Source organism: Limulus polyphemus, unplaced genomic scaffold (assembly GCF_000517525.1).
Source record: "Limulus polyphemus unplaced genomic scaffold, Limulus_polyphemus-2.1.2 Scaffold5142, whole genome shotgun sequence".
NCBI classification, from domain to species: domain Eukaryota; kingdom Metazoa; phylum Arthropoda; class Merostomata; order Xiphosura; family Limulidae; genus Limulus; species Limulus polyphemus.
In genome coordinates, this window is record NW_013670752.1 from 2,494 (window position 1) to 20,578 (window position 18,085).

The following is an 18,085-nucleotide window of genomic DNA, read 5'->3' on the forward strand; positions in this document are numbered from 1 at the left end:
GCCTCTCAACTAGTGACGACGAAGGTCCACCCTTAGACAATCCATTCCCCAGCTAAAACTCCTTCCTCAGAGCAATCCGTACCTTGAATAATTCCATGCCACGATAGCCTACAGTCACGCCTTTCACTTTTTCCTCCTCTACCACCAAGCCATTTTTGTCTAATATGTTCCAGGTTTAATCGGGCACTGGTTAGGTAGACTATCTCGGGGTACTCACATCCCCCCCCTCACCATATACACAACCATTTTTTTATTAGATTTATGGATCCCTGTCCCCTTGATGGATCATGAGTCCGATATCGGCCGCTTGTTAGACAAGAAAGTCAGTTCAGAAAGCAAGTCATCTAATGTGAAACTGCATGAAGCCCTAAAACCATAAATTCAGTATTCACAACCCCGAGCGGGACGAAGGGGAACAGCAGTTTCTGATCACCCCGATTGTCTTCGAAGATTTTCCTCGGAAGACTTCAAATCGAATTCCTGCCAGTAGATAGATAGAAATAGACATAAACTGATCTGAAGACGAAAGACAGAAGACTTTCGAAATGTCCTCCTCTACACTTGTGTTTTTTTACAACAGACAGTTGCCATCCATTCCAGTTTACTGATCATTTACAATACTTATTCTCAAGAACAACTGAAGTAACTGTTAGTATCCAAGTTTCGTACTCATTTTGACATTTTGCTTACAAATACTTAAGAATATAGTTTTAACACGATGAGTCAGTTTCTTCTCATAAGAAATTTATGATTTTATGCTTTATTTTTTAATAGTCACAATAGAAACGTCACATTTATTTGTTGTGGCTACTGAATGCTTGGTTAAGAAAAGGAATATCGGCTATTATAACGACGCGATAAAAGTTTGTTGTTAAACACGAAACTACACAGTAGGACTGTCTTTGCTCTGTCCATTGCGGGTATCGAAACCCGATTTTTAAGGTTATAAGCCTTCAGACTTCCCGCTGAGCCACCTTATAAAGGTATTTGATGTATTGTAAACTATATATATGTGTGTGTGTGTATTTTATCTAAACTAACATGATTCTTATGTTAAAAAATAAAAATATGAACGAAAAACAATTTGTAATAATTTTTAGGAAGCATCATGTTCTACACATGTGCGAAGATTGGTAGTTTCTCTTACAATATGTGAATGAGGTAAAGTCATGTATACTTTATAAATATAATGTTTTCGTTTACCATACGTAGTTTTTCTGTATATTTTGTAATTTAAAATTGCTATTATAAATAAACCGTTGTAACTTATTATATAGAAATAAAATAATTTACTTTAGTCAACCAGCTGACATTCAACTTTTTGTGGCAATTGTGCGTAATAATATTTAAGATGGACCCAAAACGGAAAGGTTGCATGCTTTATTAGAGTTGCTGTAGGCCTTGGGTATTCGTTGGAAAATACTGAATATTTACTAAAGAAAGTAACATTTTGATTCAGATTACTAATTTATTTTAATTTTGGTCTGTATGTATATGATAATTTGAATTTTTAAAGAAGGACGTCTGTGTACAGAACGTCGTTTAAAATAATGATTATAGCATATATTTTTACTATTAGTTAATTCATATTAAATCAGATGATGTGAGCAATATAATATTAAAAATCATCAGTATTTTTCCAAGGTTTTAAAAGAGGCCAGATGAGTAAGCCTCTTGTTCTTAGTTTTGGGAGATAGTGGGCAGATGCTACTCTTATTTTTATGCTAAAACTAAAAAAAGTAAAATGGGATTGTAAGGCTTGCATTGGAAATTATAGACCAATTAGTCTTACTTCTGTAGTGGAAAAATTCTGAAGTCTGTTAAAAGAAAGTCAACTAGTTAGATATGGTAAACATGGGGAAATCTTCCCTTTCTGTTCTGTTATTGTTAACTTTTTTTGAGGATGTTATGTGTTATCTGGATTATGGAAAAGGTGTAGACCTGATGTATTTAAATTTTCTAAAAAAATTTGATAAGATGCAACACCAAAGATTAGACAAGAAAAAAACTATATCAGTGGGAGTTGGAAAAAGATTAGTAAGTTGAATTGTAGGATGGCATTGGTAGGATAGAGGTAAGCAAAAACTTGTTATTAAAAGAGTTCTAGTGAAAGTGTATCTTGTTACTAGTGGAGTATGGCAGTGCTTATTAATGATTTTGATAGAGGCAAAAATTAGTAAAGTTTGCATGTTATACTACTATTGAGTATATCTACCTGTAGCTGCATTGAGGATGAAGTACTAGAGAATATTGAGGCCTGATAAATTGGTTAAGTGGACAAATATTTGGCAAATTACCTTCAATTGTAGTAAGTGGAAAATAATGCATTTGAGTTATCATAATTTGAATTACAAGTTTAATACGGATGGGGACCCACTTATTAGTATGACTAAAAATATCTTGGCTTGGTGATGGTAAGTCACATAAGCCATCTAGATAGTTCTCTGTTACTAGTAGCACAAGTAATATAATTTTAGGGTGTATTTATAGACACAGTGATTACAAAGTTATCTTGATTTTAAAATTAAATCTTAATTTCTTAACTAGTACAACCATATAACATAATACTTCACAACTAAATAATATAGTTCAAAAAGTAAAACACCACAATATCAGTTATTTGAACTCTAATAACCTGAATACCAGTAACTAGCGTTTAAGTTTAAGAAGTTTTAGGACTTGTATTTTGAACTCCCAATTCTACGCTAACACTAACATTATTAGTAAAATAAACTTCTTTATTTTAAAATAAAACTTATGAAGTTATTTACGCTGTATAGATGTTTATACAATATATTTCACATTAGACTATATTATATCTAAGATGAAAATGACTAGTTGATATCAAACTATTAAAATTAATAAACACCATGTTTAATGTTTACTAAGTAACACACTTTTATATTTATTTTTGAACAAATTAATATTCCAAATTATTCCAAAGTTTGATTCCTGTTACTGATCAGTAGACTCGTTGAACATATTTTTGTTGAAAAGTATTAAGCTGTTATATATTACAATTATGTCCATAAAGGACAAAGTATAGCTGTATATTTACAGGCAGAGTTCTATTAAAGGTGTTATATAAAACTAACATGGTTTGTGTTTCAATTTATCCATAATAGTTAAAGTTCTAAATTCACTAAATACTGGTGTTGTATGTTCATTATAATTTGCATTATATATATGTATATATATATATATATATATATGTTACAGTTTTTCATGATAAATATTATTTTTTGAATCTAATTCTGTATGTATTTCCCCCAGAACTTCACAACAGCAATTTAAGTAAAGGAAGGTTAAAGTACACTCTTTAGCATAAAGCAGTTCATTATTTATGTAAAATTAAAATACCGGCATTATTTGATATTTTTGTCTGAAGTATTCTAATATGCTCATTCCAAATCATTTTACTATCAACTTATACCCTAATAGCTAGATAATATTCACTTTTTCAACTTCTTTATTATCAGTTATAATAGATAAGTTTGAGGAATATATCCACCATAAAAAACATTGTCTGTTTTTTAACCTTCAGTGATAGTTTGGTCACTTCAAACCAGTTTCTCAACTTTTTTGATAGCACAGATTGGCTTTCTGCTTCCCTAAACTGTTGCAGACTACTATAATGCAAAGAAACAAAAAAAAACATTCTAATTTACATATCAATATTCTGCCAGATTTTGGGAACTCTTATGGACCAGTAAGGTGGTTGTGACTTCCATTAAACTATATCTAGTATAAAAAAAAGTTCCATCATCTCCAAACAAAATAAATTTTAAAATCTTTGAAACATTAGATACATCATTTATATGTAATTAAATATAATAGGTCCTAAAATTGATCTATGTAGTATTTCACAAGTAATATTTAACACAAATGATAAGCAAAAGCCTATTATTGAACATGCTTTACAAAATTTTTGAAAATTGTAGAAGTAAAGAAATGGATCTCTAATTTGTAAATGCATTCTTCTCTCTTGATCTGAAAATCTTTAACTATCTTACTATCTGTAATATTCTCTTCGAAAAAAGTAATAACAAATAAGCTATAACAATTCAGCAATAAATGTTATAAGAGAATTAAATAGCATACATACTAATTCCACCATACATAAGAAAATGTACTGTTTACTTTGTTAAACATTTACATAATTTTGTATTTACTAACAATATAAAGAAATATGCAGTTAACAGAATTGCAATGTTGACAGTATTGGAATTTAATATCATTACATGTAGGAATTTTATTTGCCAACTGACCCAATATTAGCAAAAACTTATTAAACTTACTAGTTATTTCCTTATCACTTATCAGTTTTACATTATTATATACAATGTAGTTATGCAAATTGCACATACATCAAATGTAATAGATATTGCATCATTTAGCCCTCTGGTGCTTTGTATTACATTCTAAACCTAGTATCATTTTCCCCAGTATTAAAGAGTGGGAACCCTGACCTGTTAACCATACTGCAGACTATATATAGTACATGGTTTATTGTGTTTTTTTTGTTTGATAGTTATGATCTTTAGTGGACAGTTTTTATTATAGCAATTTAGATATATATATATTTCAAAAGGTATCATTGGCAGAATCGAGATCATTACCATGTAACATTATATCCCAGTCAATTGAACTCAAATCATTTATGAAACTTTTCTTAATACAGACAGGTTGTGAAAATTCATTTCCTGATTTGAAATAAGTTATTTAAAGCACCTGTAAGTGATCACTAATATCATTTATCAATATACAACTTTATTAACACAAATTGGAGTTTGTTATTAGACATACCTATTAATGTAACTAAACTAATGACCTGTATTTCTAGAATTTGTATTTATTTGCTCTATTTTCTTATTACAGCTTTGATCACTTTATTCTTAAATGTTTTAATGCAACATTCTTTACATCTTAGAGACATGAAGCTTTTGTTATCAAAACTTTCATATTTCCTCTTCCTCCATGAGCAGTTCTATTACTTTTGGGGATTCTTTCTTCTCTTGAGTCCCTTGTTCCTCTTAGATGCAACCATATGCATCTCCCTTAGAAAACTCTGGCAAATTAAAGGAGTATGTCGAGAGAATCACTGTCTGTCTCTTCTAGGGCCTCTCACAATATCTGTTTACTTTTCATGACCCTGGGCTTTCATCTCTCTTCCTATACTTCACTTGGACTTACATCTGTTCAGTGATGCAGCTTCTGTCTGAATGGGGTGCAGTTTGAGACATCTGCACCATTTTTGGAAAAGTGGTCTCTCAGTGTCATTATCCTTGAGATATTGGCTGCTCAACCAGCTTGCCGTAATCTTTTGTCATGTGTGTGTCTGGTCACTTTTCATGATTTGTTGAGAAAACTACATTGTTATTTCACACCTCAACTGACAGGTAAACAAAAGTTTTGAGATGGCTTGACTGGGTAATGACAAAACTTTAATATAAATGTATGATGTTTTGATAAGATTGTCATACTCAGGTACATGTAGTTTACAGAGATACATGAGTATATATACGGTATAGAACATAGAGATCACATGACTGGATATTGCTTCACAGTCTAATATAGGTATCTTGGTACCCCAGGGTGTTGATTTAATGTGAGGCTGTTTTCTTCAATTAAAATAGCTTCTTTTATTTTGCATTTATTTATGTTAGGTTCTTTGTTTAAAATTATTGTTTTGCATGGATATACTGTGTTTTTTTGAGTTAAAATGGTGGCATACGGGGGAGGTTTTTTTTATTATGTTCAGCGAATCTGGTTTCCGATTTTGTAATTGTTTCTCCGATGTAAAATTCTGGACAGTTTGTAAGTGATGTTGGAATTGTGTGATTCAATGTAATTTTCAGTTAATAATGATTTTAGTTTAGTGCTGCGTTTTTGGGTGTTGTCATCATCAGGAATTTTATGTTTGATGGCAAATTTTCTCCAAGTGTTGATTATTTTTGAGCTGATGTCAGGGATAAATGTAAACTGCAATGTAATGTTGTGTTGTTTGGTATATTAGTGTCAATTTTGTTTGTGAGTTTAGTTTTGAGGTTTTTGTTCTGGTGGATGTGTGGAAATGACAACTTTATTACTGAACAGCTTTATTTTTATCTAGAGAAAACTGACTCACACACAACAAAACTTTATGGCATTCCCAAACCACACAAACAAGACTGCTCCATAACTTTAACTTCAGAGACACATTAAACCACCCTAAAGCCATAATGGCTAGCTTTGATGTTGTATCACTTTTCACCAAAGTCCCCATCAAAGGAACCTGTAATGTTGCACTTGATCTCTACAGTAATGACCCCAATCATTTACTTCATATTTCCAACACAATTTTCATTTTCCTTTTAGAATTCACAACAACAAAATCCAACTTCATTTTCACAACAAAAACTTTCTTCAAATGAATGGTTTAAGCATGGGCAACCCTGTTTCACCTATTCTTGCTAACATATTTAGGATCCAGATTGAAACACGAGCCATACAATGCTCACTTTATCCTTCCCTTTACTGGTACACATATGTCAAAGACACTTTTGCTGGTTTCACTTCTATAGAAGACATAAAAAATTTTTTTTAACACATAAACTCTGTTCACCATTGAACATGAAAATAACAAACAGTTGTCTTTTCTTAACTTTTACATTATTAGACCCGACACACATTTCCAAACCAAAGTTCACCAAAATCACTCGCACAGGTCTCTACATCCCCTGGAATTCTGCTCATGAATCCAAACAAAAAAATTATATACTAAAAAATCTTATACCACAATTTCAAGACTTTCCTCAACTGAGTACATAGATGAAGAAATCAACTCAAAAATGCATTCCTTCATTCACACCAACAAATTTCCACTAACTATTACTGAAACATTTCCACACAACCAGAACAAAAACCTCAAAACTCAACTCGCAAACAAAATTGACACTAATACACCAAACAACAACACAGTATTACACTGCAGTTTACCATTTATCCCTGACATCAGCTCAAAAGTAATCAACACTTGGAGAAAACTTGCTATCAAACTTAAAATTCGTATTGACATCAAATTCACCCAAAAACCCAGCACTAAACTAAAATCATTATTGAATAACAATTACATAGAATCACAAAATTCCAACATTACTTTTAAAATAACATGCAATAACTGTCCAGAATTTTATATAGGAAACCAGATTGACTAAACATAATAAAAAATCCTCCACCATTGCAACTAAAAAAAACCACAGTATATCCATGCAGAACACTCTAATTTTAAACAAAGAACCTAACACCAATAAATGCAAAATAAAAGAAGCTATCTTAATTGAAGAAAACAGCCCCACGTTAAATCAACACCCTGGGGTACCAAGATACCTATATTAGACTGTGAAGCAATATCCAGTCATGTGATCTCTTTGTTCTATACTGTATATATATATACTCATGTATCTCTTTTAAACAACATGTACCTGAGGATGACAATCTTGTCAAAACGTCATACATTTATATTAAAGTTTTGTCATTACCCAGTCAAAACATATCAAAACTTTTATTTTCTAAAAAAGTGGGTTCCTCTTTATTAAGTGACAGGTAAACACTTGATCTCGAGAATTTTGTTTCCTTGCTCTAGCTTTTTCTTTTGGGCTCCTGAACACCACATTCAGTAGTTGAGATGTCATTTCACAGGACCTTTGACCCTAATGGTGGATCAACATTTTGCATAGACAGGATCCTTCCCACAGAGTGGTCTCTACATCCTCTGATGCTTTCACTAGATTTGCTCCCACTTTGGATGTTTCCTTTTTGATGCATTTGCAACTTCCTCACCACCAAGTTTCCACTTTTTTGGTCTTCAGTTCTGGACTCTACAGCTATTGAAATACATGCTCTAAGCCACGAGTGATCTATTCTCTTTTTATATACCTATCCTCCTTTTTGACTTCTTCCCATTTCTACTATCACTGATTACAGAGTGGCTTTGTCAATGACATTATAATTCTCCCACACTGGTTCTCCATTTCTTTCTCTGATTCTAACATTTCTTCCAAGCCTTTTTCATCAGTTGTCCTTCTCATCCATTTTCTCTTCCTGACTGGAAAATTTGTTTTGATTTCAAGGTTCTTACATGTCTGCTGGATGAACCTTTGGCTACCTGTTCCCTGTACTATTTTTTGTGTAAGACATACTCTTTTGCTTTTCACTTGGGGAGACACATCCTTGACATTTTTACCTTAGACCTCTTGCACTATTTACCACAGATATTGGTTAATTTTGCTTTCTGACTCATCCTCCTCCTTCCCCAAGTCCTGGGTTGCTTTGGAGAGTGATTGAGCATTTTCTCCCTTTCTTCCCTGTATGGTCCTAGAGATCCTGATTGTCTCCTTTCTCCCATCAGGTAGTTTGTTGCTATCTCACTCACAGTGCCCTATTCAAGGCAATCAACACCATATTCCTTTCCTGACATATCTGCTTCCAATTTGACCAATTGGGATAAATAGCTCCTCTGGTTAATTTATTTTTTCTCTGAGATGACACTTTTCATTTTTATCACGTTTATTCCCATAACACTCACAGCTTCTCTTACCTCTATCAGTCAATGTACCCTTGAAGATGTAGTTGTGAGTAACCTCTGACACCTATATGTCAGGTTACTTACACTGCATTGCAGTTTCACCTACCTCTGGTTTTCATCTCCCACCAGTTGTCATTCTCCTATTTTTATAGAGGTTCTAAGAAGGTGGGTTAAATGCTTTTTTTGCAACCACTGTATTAATTCAATATATCTATTCTATAGAGATGATAGAAGCTATCATGTGGCTGGTGCTGTCTCATGGGGAATATTTCTCTCTCCCAAAATTTTCATCAAGAAAGGAATAACAGACAGTGTTCAGTCAATTTGCTCCTGTATGGCACCCACTTTTGAGATGAGGTTTTCTGTGAAACTTTATATATAGATATATATATACATATATTTGTTTTACCAGGCCTTACTTCAGAGATAAAAAAGATGGATAGCACCAGGTATGATAATAACTTCACACATAGCTAGTGCCTGCTGTCACTATTCACAGTGACCCATTGCACAGTTTATGAGCGTGGGACTTTATGTAGATGTAATGATTCTTCTTTGGTCCAAGAAATTATAGCATTTTTTGTTCTTTGAAATTCCTCCCTTCCATTTTCTTCTGGTAGAATAATGGGAGAACCTTTGCTTCCTTAGCCCCAAGGTACTGGGGAGTTTGATATGGAGAGTTGGAACTAGAGCTGATGTGTTACCTGAAAGTGTAGTACCTGCCACCTCTACACTGAACCAAGCCATTCCTGTTAGACCAGCTGGATGGGTCTTCAGTTCATTTCAGGAGGCAGTTCTGGAATGTTTCTCCCTACACCTGCTTATTCTAGTAAGTATTTCACATGCTATATGTTCTGATGTATTGCCCTAGCTACACTACAATTACACAACCATTTTTGACCCTCTAAGATATGCTAGTCAGTTGAGCAATCTTTATATTTTACATACCTATGCAACACTTTAGTACTACATAGATGGTTCTGTTCTGTAGACAGTACCATTTGCTCTACCATCTTTACTGGGGTATGGGCTCCCACTGAGTAATGCCCCATTAGCTCTTCACTCCTTAGTGGGTGAGATGTTTTCCCTTTCTGATGCTATAATTTCAGAAAGGAGTTCATTTTTATAATTTACTTATCTACACCAGCCCTTCAATCATCTTATCAATGTGGGATTCTAGCTATCAGTTATTTGATGAGGTAAATATCATATCCGAAGTTAACATTTTCCTTGCCTAAAAATGTACCATATTGGCCCGATTATAAGTGATATTTTTGATTAATAATTAGGCTGTAAAATTCATAGTTGCATTATAATCACAGCCAATGACAGGCCCCCTTCCCCTTACTTTAGCCTGTCACATTCCTGAATGTCCAGATAGCATTCGTCTACGTTTGCTCACAATCATAATTAATTTTTGCCACTAATTCACTTGCAGGCTGTTCAGTTATAGTATTGATTTTGTGTACCTAAAAATAGATGTTATGACACTCAGTTTTTTTTATATTTTTTTTTGCTTTATATTTGAGATTGCTCTATATTTGGACCAGAATAGTATTTCAAGTAGATATTTACCACACCATAGAACCTCCCACCCTTCTTCCCCACTTCTAGTATGTTTCTTATTCCTTGTTAGGAATAAGCCTTTGTTGAAATGCAAGTGTTCATGGAGTTTACTACACATGAAGGATATGTTACTCTCCTATTGTTGGAGGGCTATAGTCTAATGATGATTACATCATAGACTGGTGCAGCACACATTAATACATGTAGTGGTGGGAGTTTCACTGAAAGCTTTGTGCACTCACAAACAGTTTTTCAACTGTGGCATGAGGTAATAGCTATCATTTGTATGGAGAAATGAGTGTCTATCGGAAATACATTTTCAGATAAGGAAAATGTTACCTCTACCAGCTTTCTAAATTTGAAGGATACGTAAAATACTGTAAAATGTCTGACAAAGACATCAACATGCACTGATTGGTTAGATCCTTTTAAAAAGGGATAATTTAGAGCCTGAGGAAGAACATAAAGAATTGGTACTTCCATTTGGTCTGTCTCCATATTTCAAAAGTGTGGTCTTAAGCTCCCTGACTATATATATTGCTTTAAATGTTTTACCTCGAAAAGCAGTCATTTTGGTAGCCATGTATTTAATTTAAATTATTGCAGTTTCATTACTTACATCTAAATAGTGATAACCAAAAACTTTTTAATGATTTGAATAGTGACAAAATCTTAGTACTTTACATAGTAACAAAACATTTGCTATGTGAATGTTTACAATAGTATTTACTAAACTAAAGTTGTAATTGAAATAAATATTGTACAAAATGATCACCTAAGTCTACTTTCTATTCACTTTTTCACTATACATGTTAATTCAAGTTACATGTAGCAATTTGAACTCTCTACTTATACTAAACATAACTGATTAAAAGTATGTTCAACATTGACCAGCAAGGTTTTTAATCAATGGTAAATTACATTTGGCATCCAATAAAATGAATATATATATATACACACATATGACAGAGCATTTTTTTACAACACAAATTTTATTTTAATTTGATAAAGATGTTTGACATGCGACAATGCTATTTTATTTTAAATTTTAATTACTCTTGGCATGGTTCTTCCTCATCTATTTCACTTGCTTGGTCTCATTCTCACTAATTTTTTGCTCTTGTCTTCAGTCTTATTGGGCTTATTTCCATATTCCTTTCTTGTTAACGTGGTAATTTTATCAAAAGACTTGACTCTTCAGAATACTCATACTTTGTGAAGTCAACCAATTGAAATGGACCATGTAGCCAATCATATCTTTGGTCTCCAGCCAGTATTTATCTTGTCAGAATTTTTAGATTTTGTGCTATATATAGTTGAATTAGTATAAAAGTCTTTTCTGAAGTAACTATTGTATCTTTTTATTGGATACAAACCTGTATATGCTGAAGATATGCTGTATATGTTGAGGAGTTTGGAGATTCCATTATATCTCCACTAGGTAAGAAAGGTCACTCAGGCTAATATGGAATTAGAAACTGAAGAAACTCCCACCCCTTCACATGTTTATGCTTATTGTGTCAGCCAATGACATGATCATCATAATGCTGTAGCTCTCCACCAATAGGAGGGCAACACAATCTCATGCACAGTAATCCCTTTGAGCACTCGCACATGATCATAGGCTCATTCTTTCCTTGACACTACTTGTGTTCAGATTAGTTTTAACTTGTGCTTTTTGAATTTTTAGTTGCTTTGATCTCCTGCCTTTCTTTATTTACTGCTAAATTATATTTCTCTTTGTTGCACTTTCATTCCGTCCACCTGATTGTATTTTCATTTTCTCTGTCCACCATATTACTTCTTTGTTTTCATTTAGTATAGCAAGTGTTTGGGATGTGACAGGCCTCAGATTTCAATCCATGACAAGGTACTATGATTGTAGTGGACATGTTAATTTACCATAACCTTATAGGGATGTGGTGAACCAGGGTATGATAACATGTTCACTGCTGATGTTTTTCTAACATCGTGGTACTACTATTATGCATCAGGTGGTTGGTTCCTTTCTGTCTACTTCTTCTCCACTTTAGGTCCCAGGTCATTTGGTTTTTTTGCCTTTTATGGAGCCTGTTTTACTTATGGATGATTTGGGCCAGCTTTTCTACCTCCAGCCTTTGCTCCTGACTCTTCTCTCTGGGACCACCTGTTCTTATTTGTTTATCCCTTTTGCTTTTATTTTTTCCTCTAAATCCTCTATTTTGTCTTGGTTTCTCTGTTCTTGGGTCCTCCTTGGCCTGGATGCTTTTCCCTTTGGCATCTGCCTCTCTTCCTCATCTTCCTCCTTGACCCAAGTTTTGCCCCTTTTCTCTTAGTGGGTGTTCTTGATTCCTTGGCTTCTTAGATTGGAGCTGCTTACCAACAATCTTCTTTCACTTCTCTGGTTTTCCAATTCAATAGACCATGGATACATCTGTTAACTGCCTAACTTTGGGAGTCCTGTGGGGCTATCCTCTCTCTTATTCGTTGTATTATCATTTCTGCTTACCATCCCTCCCCCTCCAATTGGGTGAGCTATCAAGATGATCTTTGGTAACTCTTCCTTGGAGCCAATTCTTGGTATTTTTGGTGTCCACCTCCTCTACCCATTTTGCACCTATAATCTCTCTACCCTCACAACCCTTGGGTTGTACAAGCTCTTTCTTCAGGTCTGCCCATTCTTTTTGTACTTCATCTCCTCTTTCTCATCCTCTCACTTATTCTTTTCCTCTGCATCTTCAACATCCTCCTAGGAATTTTCTTGATTCTCATGCAGGGTGGACTCAACTATCTCCCTTGGGTCTTCATATCATGGAGATCTTGGTATTGAAATCTCGTCATTATCCTTTCTTTTGCTGTAAGGTGGTTTTCTCAGTTTTGGGGTCTCTGGTTTCCCGCCACACATGCCTCTTTCAATGGGTTTTGGAAGATATGTAGCTCATGTTCTGCAATCCCTTTTCTATCCTTTTGCCTTTCCATTCATTTTAGGCCTGGTGTTTATGGTGTTTGACTCACAATCTGTAGGTTACAGGTTTGAATCCCCATTGCCAAACATGATCGCCCTTATAGCCATGGGAGTATTATAACATGACAGTCAATCCCACTATTCATTTGTAAAAGAGTAGCGCACGAGTTGATGGTGGGTGGTTTTGACTGGGTGCCTTAAGTCTATCACTTCTAAATTAGAGATAACTAGTTCACATAGCCCTTGGGTAGTTTTGTGCAAAATTCTAAACAAACAAAAAAACATTTATCTTTCCTTCCATATCTGTCATGATGGCACAATCATTCCAACATGACCCAGGGTTTCCACTTCCCCTACCCAGTTTGCATTTTTAATTGATACCTTCCCTTTCAGTTTAAAGGGGGGGATCTTGACACCACCACTCTCTCCATAGTCTGGTCTTTGTAGAGTAATCTCTCTTTACTGATGTTCTGGAGATGACTGTAGATTTTTGGGCTTGCCTAAATCTTTGCTTGCAGTTCTTGGGACATTTCATGATGATCCATTCTGACACTTCTATGGTTATTTCCTACATCACCTGCTAGAGAGGCACCAATTTTTTTAGGACCTATGCTTTACCTGGTTTTTGTCATAGTCCCATTTGTTTGCATCATTGCCGGTTACAGAGAGAGTAGCCACACCTTTCAACTTTTGTTTGGTACTATTTTCTTTCTTTTGGCTGTTTTTTTCCTTCAACTTGCTTTTGATTACCTCCATATGGACATTCACTCCTCGTCTCCTCCCATCCTCTATTTCATAAGGACCTGTTAATTTGTTTCTTGAACACTCCTTTCTTCCAAAGACTTACTGTCTGGGAGTGTGATCAGTTGTTTTCCTCCCATCTCTCCCTTCTATTTCTTCATTATATGATCATTCCATTCCTTATCATCTTTTATGTCCATTTTTGGTTATCCTCAGTTATTCTACTTAGACTACCCACTTTCCTTGACACTGCTATCTCCTGTTTTTCCTATGGCTTACCTCCTACTTTACAGACTTGTATCCTTCCACTTTAACAGGTTGAATTTATCAGCTCGTCTGTCTGACATATAACTTTTTTTTGGGGGTGTATCCAACTGATCAGTTCTTAACATCACCTCCCATCAGGTTAGACATAACATAGCCTCTTTTGTTTCCTTTACATGCTGAACTTTGTTGAAGATCTTGCAGACTTCTGATATATTCATCTTCCATTACTTACATCACTAGGCATTTTCAAGTGTCTCTAGTTTTCACCTTCATCTGTTCACCATTCTCTAGACTACATGGAGGTTCTAGTCTGTTGAATCTTACCTGTTGATTTTCTTTTCCAGCTCTTTCACTGATCTAGTTTGACCTCCATAATCTGACCCTTATACATTTCATGATACCACCATGTATGTACTATTCCTTTCATTCACATTAAAAAAAAAAAAGAGGAGAAAGCAAAACACTCACACCGAAAAAAACATCACATGGAACTAAACAATACTGTCATTGTGTTTGGGGTTATCAGATACTGCCACTGGGAATACTTACCCAATATCCACATTTATGATTGGAAGTATGGCAAGTATTAAACCCATCTACTTCTGCTTAGTGTCCATCATTAAGACAGGATTTTCTGTGAGACTGTTTCAGTGATATATCTATAGAATTGATGTGGTCATTTGTCTTTTGCTCATTTTACAACAACAAAAAAACAGCATCAGTTATAGTTCTGTCCTTACACCTGGCTTTCACTTGCTGTCTTTAGCTGTAGTAACCTATTACACTGTTTCTTGATGGGGACCCAATTCCAGATGATTGTGCCTGATGATAGTGGTCCATGCACACACACACTGGTGTTTTTCCCTATGCATATGCCTCTCACAGAAGAACCCTTACATCCTCAGCCCCAAGCCACTGAGAATGGCAGTGTGAGTGGTGCTCCCCCCCAAGGTAATTTCATGTTTTTCTTTTCTAATGTGTTAGGGTGACTATATGCCCTCAATTTCTGGGGATAGTCCCAAGATGGGGAATGTTGTCATCCCTGTTTTGGGAAATTAACTCCAAAATAAATTGTTTCATTTTTTATATGTCATAGAACATTTTCAATAAATGAAAAAATAAATAATGTGTTATTAAATCTCACCTGAAATATGTGTAAATATCTTAAATAACAATTGATAATAATTACATTTTACTTATTTAATCTGATGGACATTCTAACTGTTGTTGCTCATGAAAATTGATGATATATATATAACACGTAGATCACTACTATGTCTGTCATATCTCAGCTTGTCTGATAGATCCCTGGTATTCTGAAACACATATACTCATAAGGAAAATACAACTGACGCTAATGCTAGCTTCTCCACCACTGCTTCTGTGTGGAATTATGATAAGTAAACATACAAATTTTTATGCAAGTGTCCCAACATTTGATTTACAAAGCTGGTCATTTTATGAAATGCGAATAAAATACGGTGCATTCATATACAGTCATGTTAGTGCCTTATGTTTGCTTGCTAACGTGAGCAGAAAGCCACATGAGTTTGGAAAAAGAACCCCACTGTCATACCCTGGCTACAGGCCTGTAATGGAGAGAGTACAGAGATGATCTTCCTTTTGCATTAGAGTAATACCTTCTTTAAGTCATTTAACTACAAGAAGTTTGGTTGAAGTAGTTTAATATATAAAGACTCCTTGATCCAAACTGTTTCATCATTCAAACTACATTTCATTATTTTAGATATTTGGTTGTCTACTGACATAGGACATGCCCAAGCATGTAGTTGGACAGAGGACATTGTTTCTTTTGCTGTAGTTTTATGTTTCAAAGATTCTAACTGTTGAACCTATATACTTCATTCACTTAGAGAAAAATTATACATAGATAGTATATGATTATTTTAAAGCAGAAATTCTCTCCTAAACTCTAAAAAAAGTATTCTTAGTTGAAGTTTTTAAATAATCCTCACATTAGCCTGTGGATAATATTTTCTGATAACTTTTCTTATTCTTTTTCTAACTTTCAACAGAAAGCCATTCTTCAGTAATGATATTTTGATTTTTGTTAGTTTATTTGATTAATTCATAACATTACTGAATGAATAAAAAGCCCTGTGGATTAGAATATGCACCAAGTTTTTTTAGAGCTATATGGAGTAAAGCTTTGAAAATTTAAGTATGAACTGGTAAATGTATTTTGTGATAACAATTAACTTTAAACTATATTTCCTTCATTTTTAATCTTGGTGTGTTAACAGAGGACTTAATTCACTTGCTCCTGTGTTTGTTTTAAAAGTGAAGTTAATACATTCATGTTGTTGGTTTAAATAATCCAAAAATTACTTAAATGGACTATTCCATAAAGATTATGAAAGTATCATCAATATATGTTTTGTAAATCAGAGGTTTTTATTCATCTGGACGATTGTCTAAGCAAGTCTTTTTATTTTCACATAGGAACAAGTTAGCCAAATTGGGGGCTAATCTTGACCCCATGGCAGCACCATCAGACTGAACATAAAATTCATCATTGAACATGAAACATTAATATCCAATTCATTTTTGACAAGGTTACATGCCAGTTTTATAACTTAATTAAGTGGAATGAACTAATCAAAATATACATAGTGTTACTGAACAATGACTTTATGTTCAGAGTTGTAAACAATGTAATAAAGAAGAACAGTGAGAAAAGAGACACTGCCAGTGCTGTCATTTATAACATGCCGTGTTGTACACTAGCCATCTTTCTACCACATCTAGCCAGACACTAGTAATTTCAAGAAATGAGTAAAAAATGATATATAAAACATTTATCCATAGATTGACTAAGAACTATTTTTGAACCACGACTAAGAATTCAGAATACTTTTAGAATTAAGGGTAGAAGTTGTGCCCTAAAATGATTGCACATTAGCTATATATATATATAATTTTCTTCAGTGTGAATGAGATTATATAAGTTCAACAGTTAAAGCCTTTCAAACACATAAAAGAATATGTAACTACAGCAAAAGAAATAATGTTGTCTGTCTATGTGCTTAAGGATGTGGAAAACCAGGAGACAACCAATATTTAAGATAATAGAATGTAGTTTGAGGGAACATTTTGATTGGGTCATAGAGTTTTTATATACTAAGCTTCTTCAACTAAGCCTAAACATAAATCGGTATGTTTCATTGTTAGATTAAAAATGTGAGTCATTATCATTGAACTATGAACCTTGGACTCCAAATGCCTAAAGATTACAACAGTAGTTGTTGAAAGCTTACAAGTAACAATGTGCAAATGTTCTGTATGTTTTTGTATGCATCCATATTATAAGGGTTATATTTGTGTTTTAGATATAAACTATTTATGTAAGCTTATTTTGTCATATAATTATGGTTTTTGTCCTGTGTGTATTATATATTTTCTGAACTCTCTCAAATATTGATTGATACTTGTGGTATGCCACTTCTATTCAAATGTGTATTATAGTTCTGTTCATTCCTTATCAAGTTAAGATTTCTTGAATGTGAATCAGCTATAATTCTCAAAAGAAGCTATGATATACTTGTTGTTATAAACTTTAGGAATGTATTAGAAACCACTAAAGAATATTTGATGCTTACAATTTTTGAAAGATTGTGAAGAAAACCGTGGTTCCAAAATTTCTGAATTTCAAAGTTCATTCTAACAAGATTAGAAATAATACACTATCTATTGAAATTAAATTATTTTAAACAATCCTACAAAGCTTATTGTTGACATTATCAGTATGATTAAAACATCTGCATTTCATTCAGATAATTAAAAAAATGTATAATAAGAGTTGACTTATCAAACAAAGAAAGGTTCTTTAATTCATGGGCATTCATATACAATATGTGCATATATATATGTCCAGAAAACCTCATAATTATGAAATAATATTCAGTCATTTTTGTTATTAATATGAATGGATTTTTTTAGTGATGTATTGTCAATCCATGGAAGTGCAATTTTTATACAAA

At 33.7% G+C, this 18,085-nt stretch overlaps 1 protein-coding gene across 6 annotated transcripts in view; it reads left to right on the forward strand.

Annotated features, from left to right (window-relative positions):
• The first annotated feature begins 1,106 nt into the window (after positions 1-1,106).
• The window catches only part of LOC106472183 (ATP-dependent RNA helicase SUV3 homolog, mitochondrial-like), a 29,438-nt gene continuing 12,459 nt past the window's right edge, over positions 1,107-18,085 (forward strand). Inside the window, exon 1 of one of the 6 annotated variants that reach the window (XM_013932809.2) lies at positions 1,107-1,161. The gene's annotated coding sequence lies outside the window, so the exon portion shown is untranslated. Of the gene's footprint in view, positions 1,162-1,316; positions 1,439-1,482; positions 2,075-9,226; positions 9,396-15,013; positions 15,036-18,085 lie in introns of those variants that run through there. The other 5 variants (XM_022400788.1, XM_022400786.1, XM_022400787.1 and 2 more) reach the window with 5 other exon arrangements.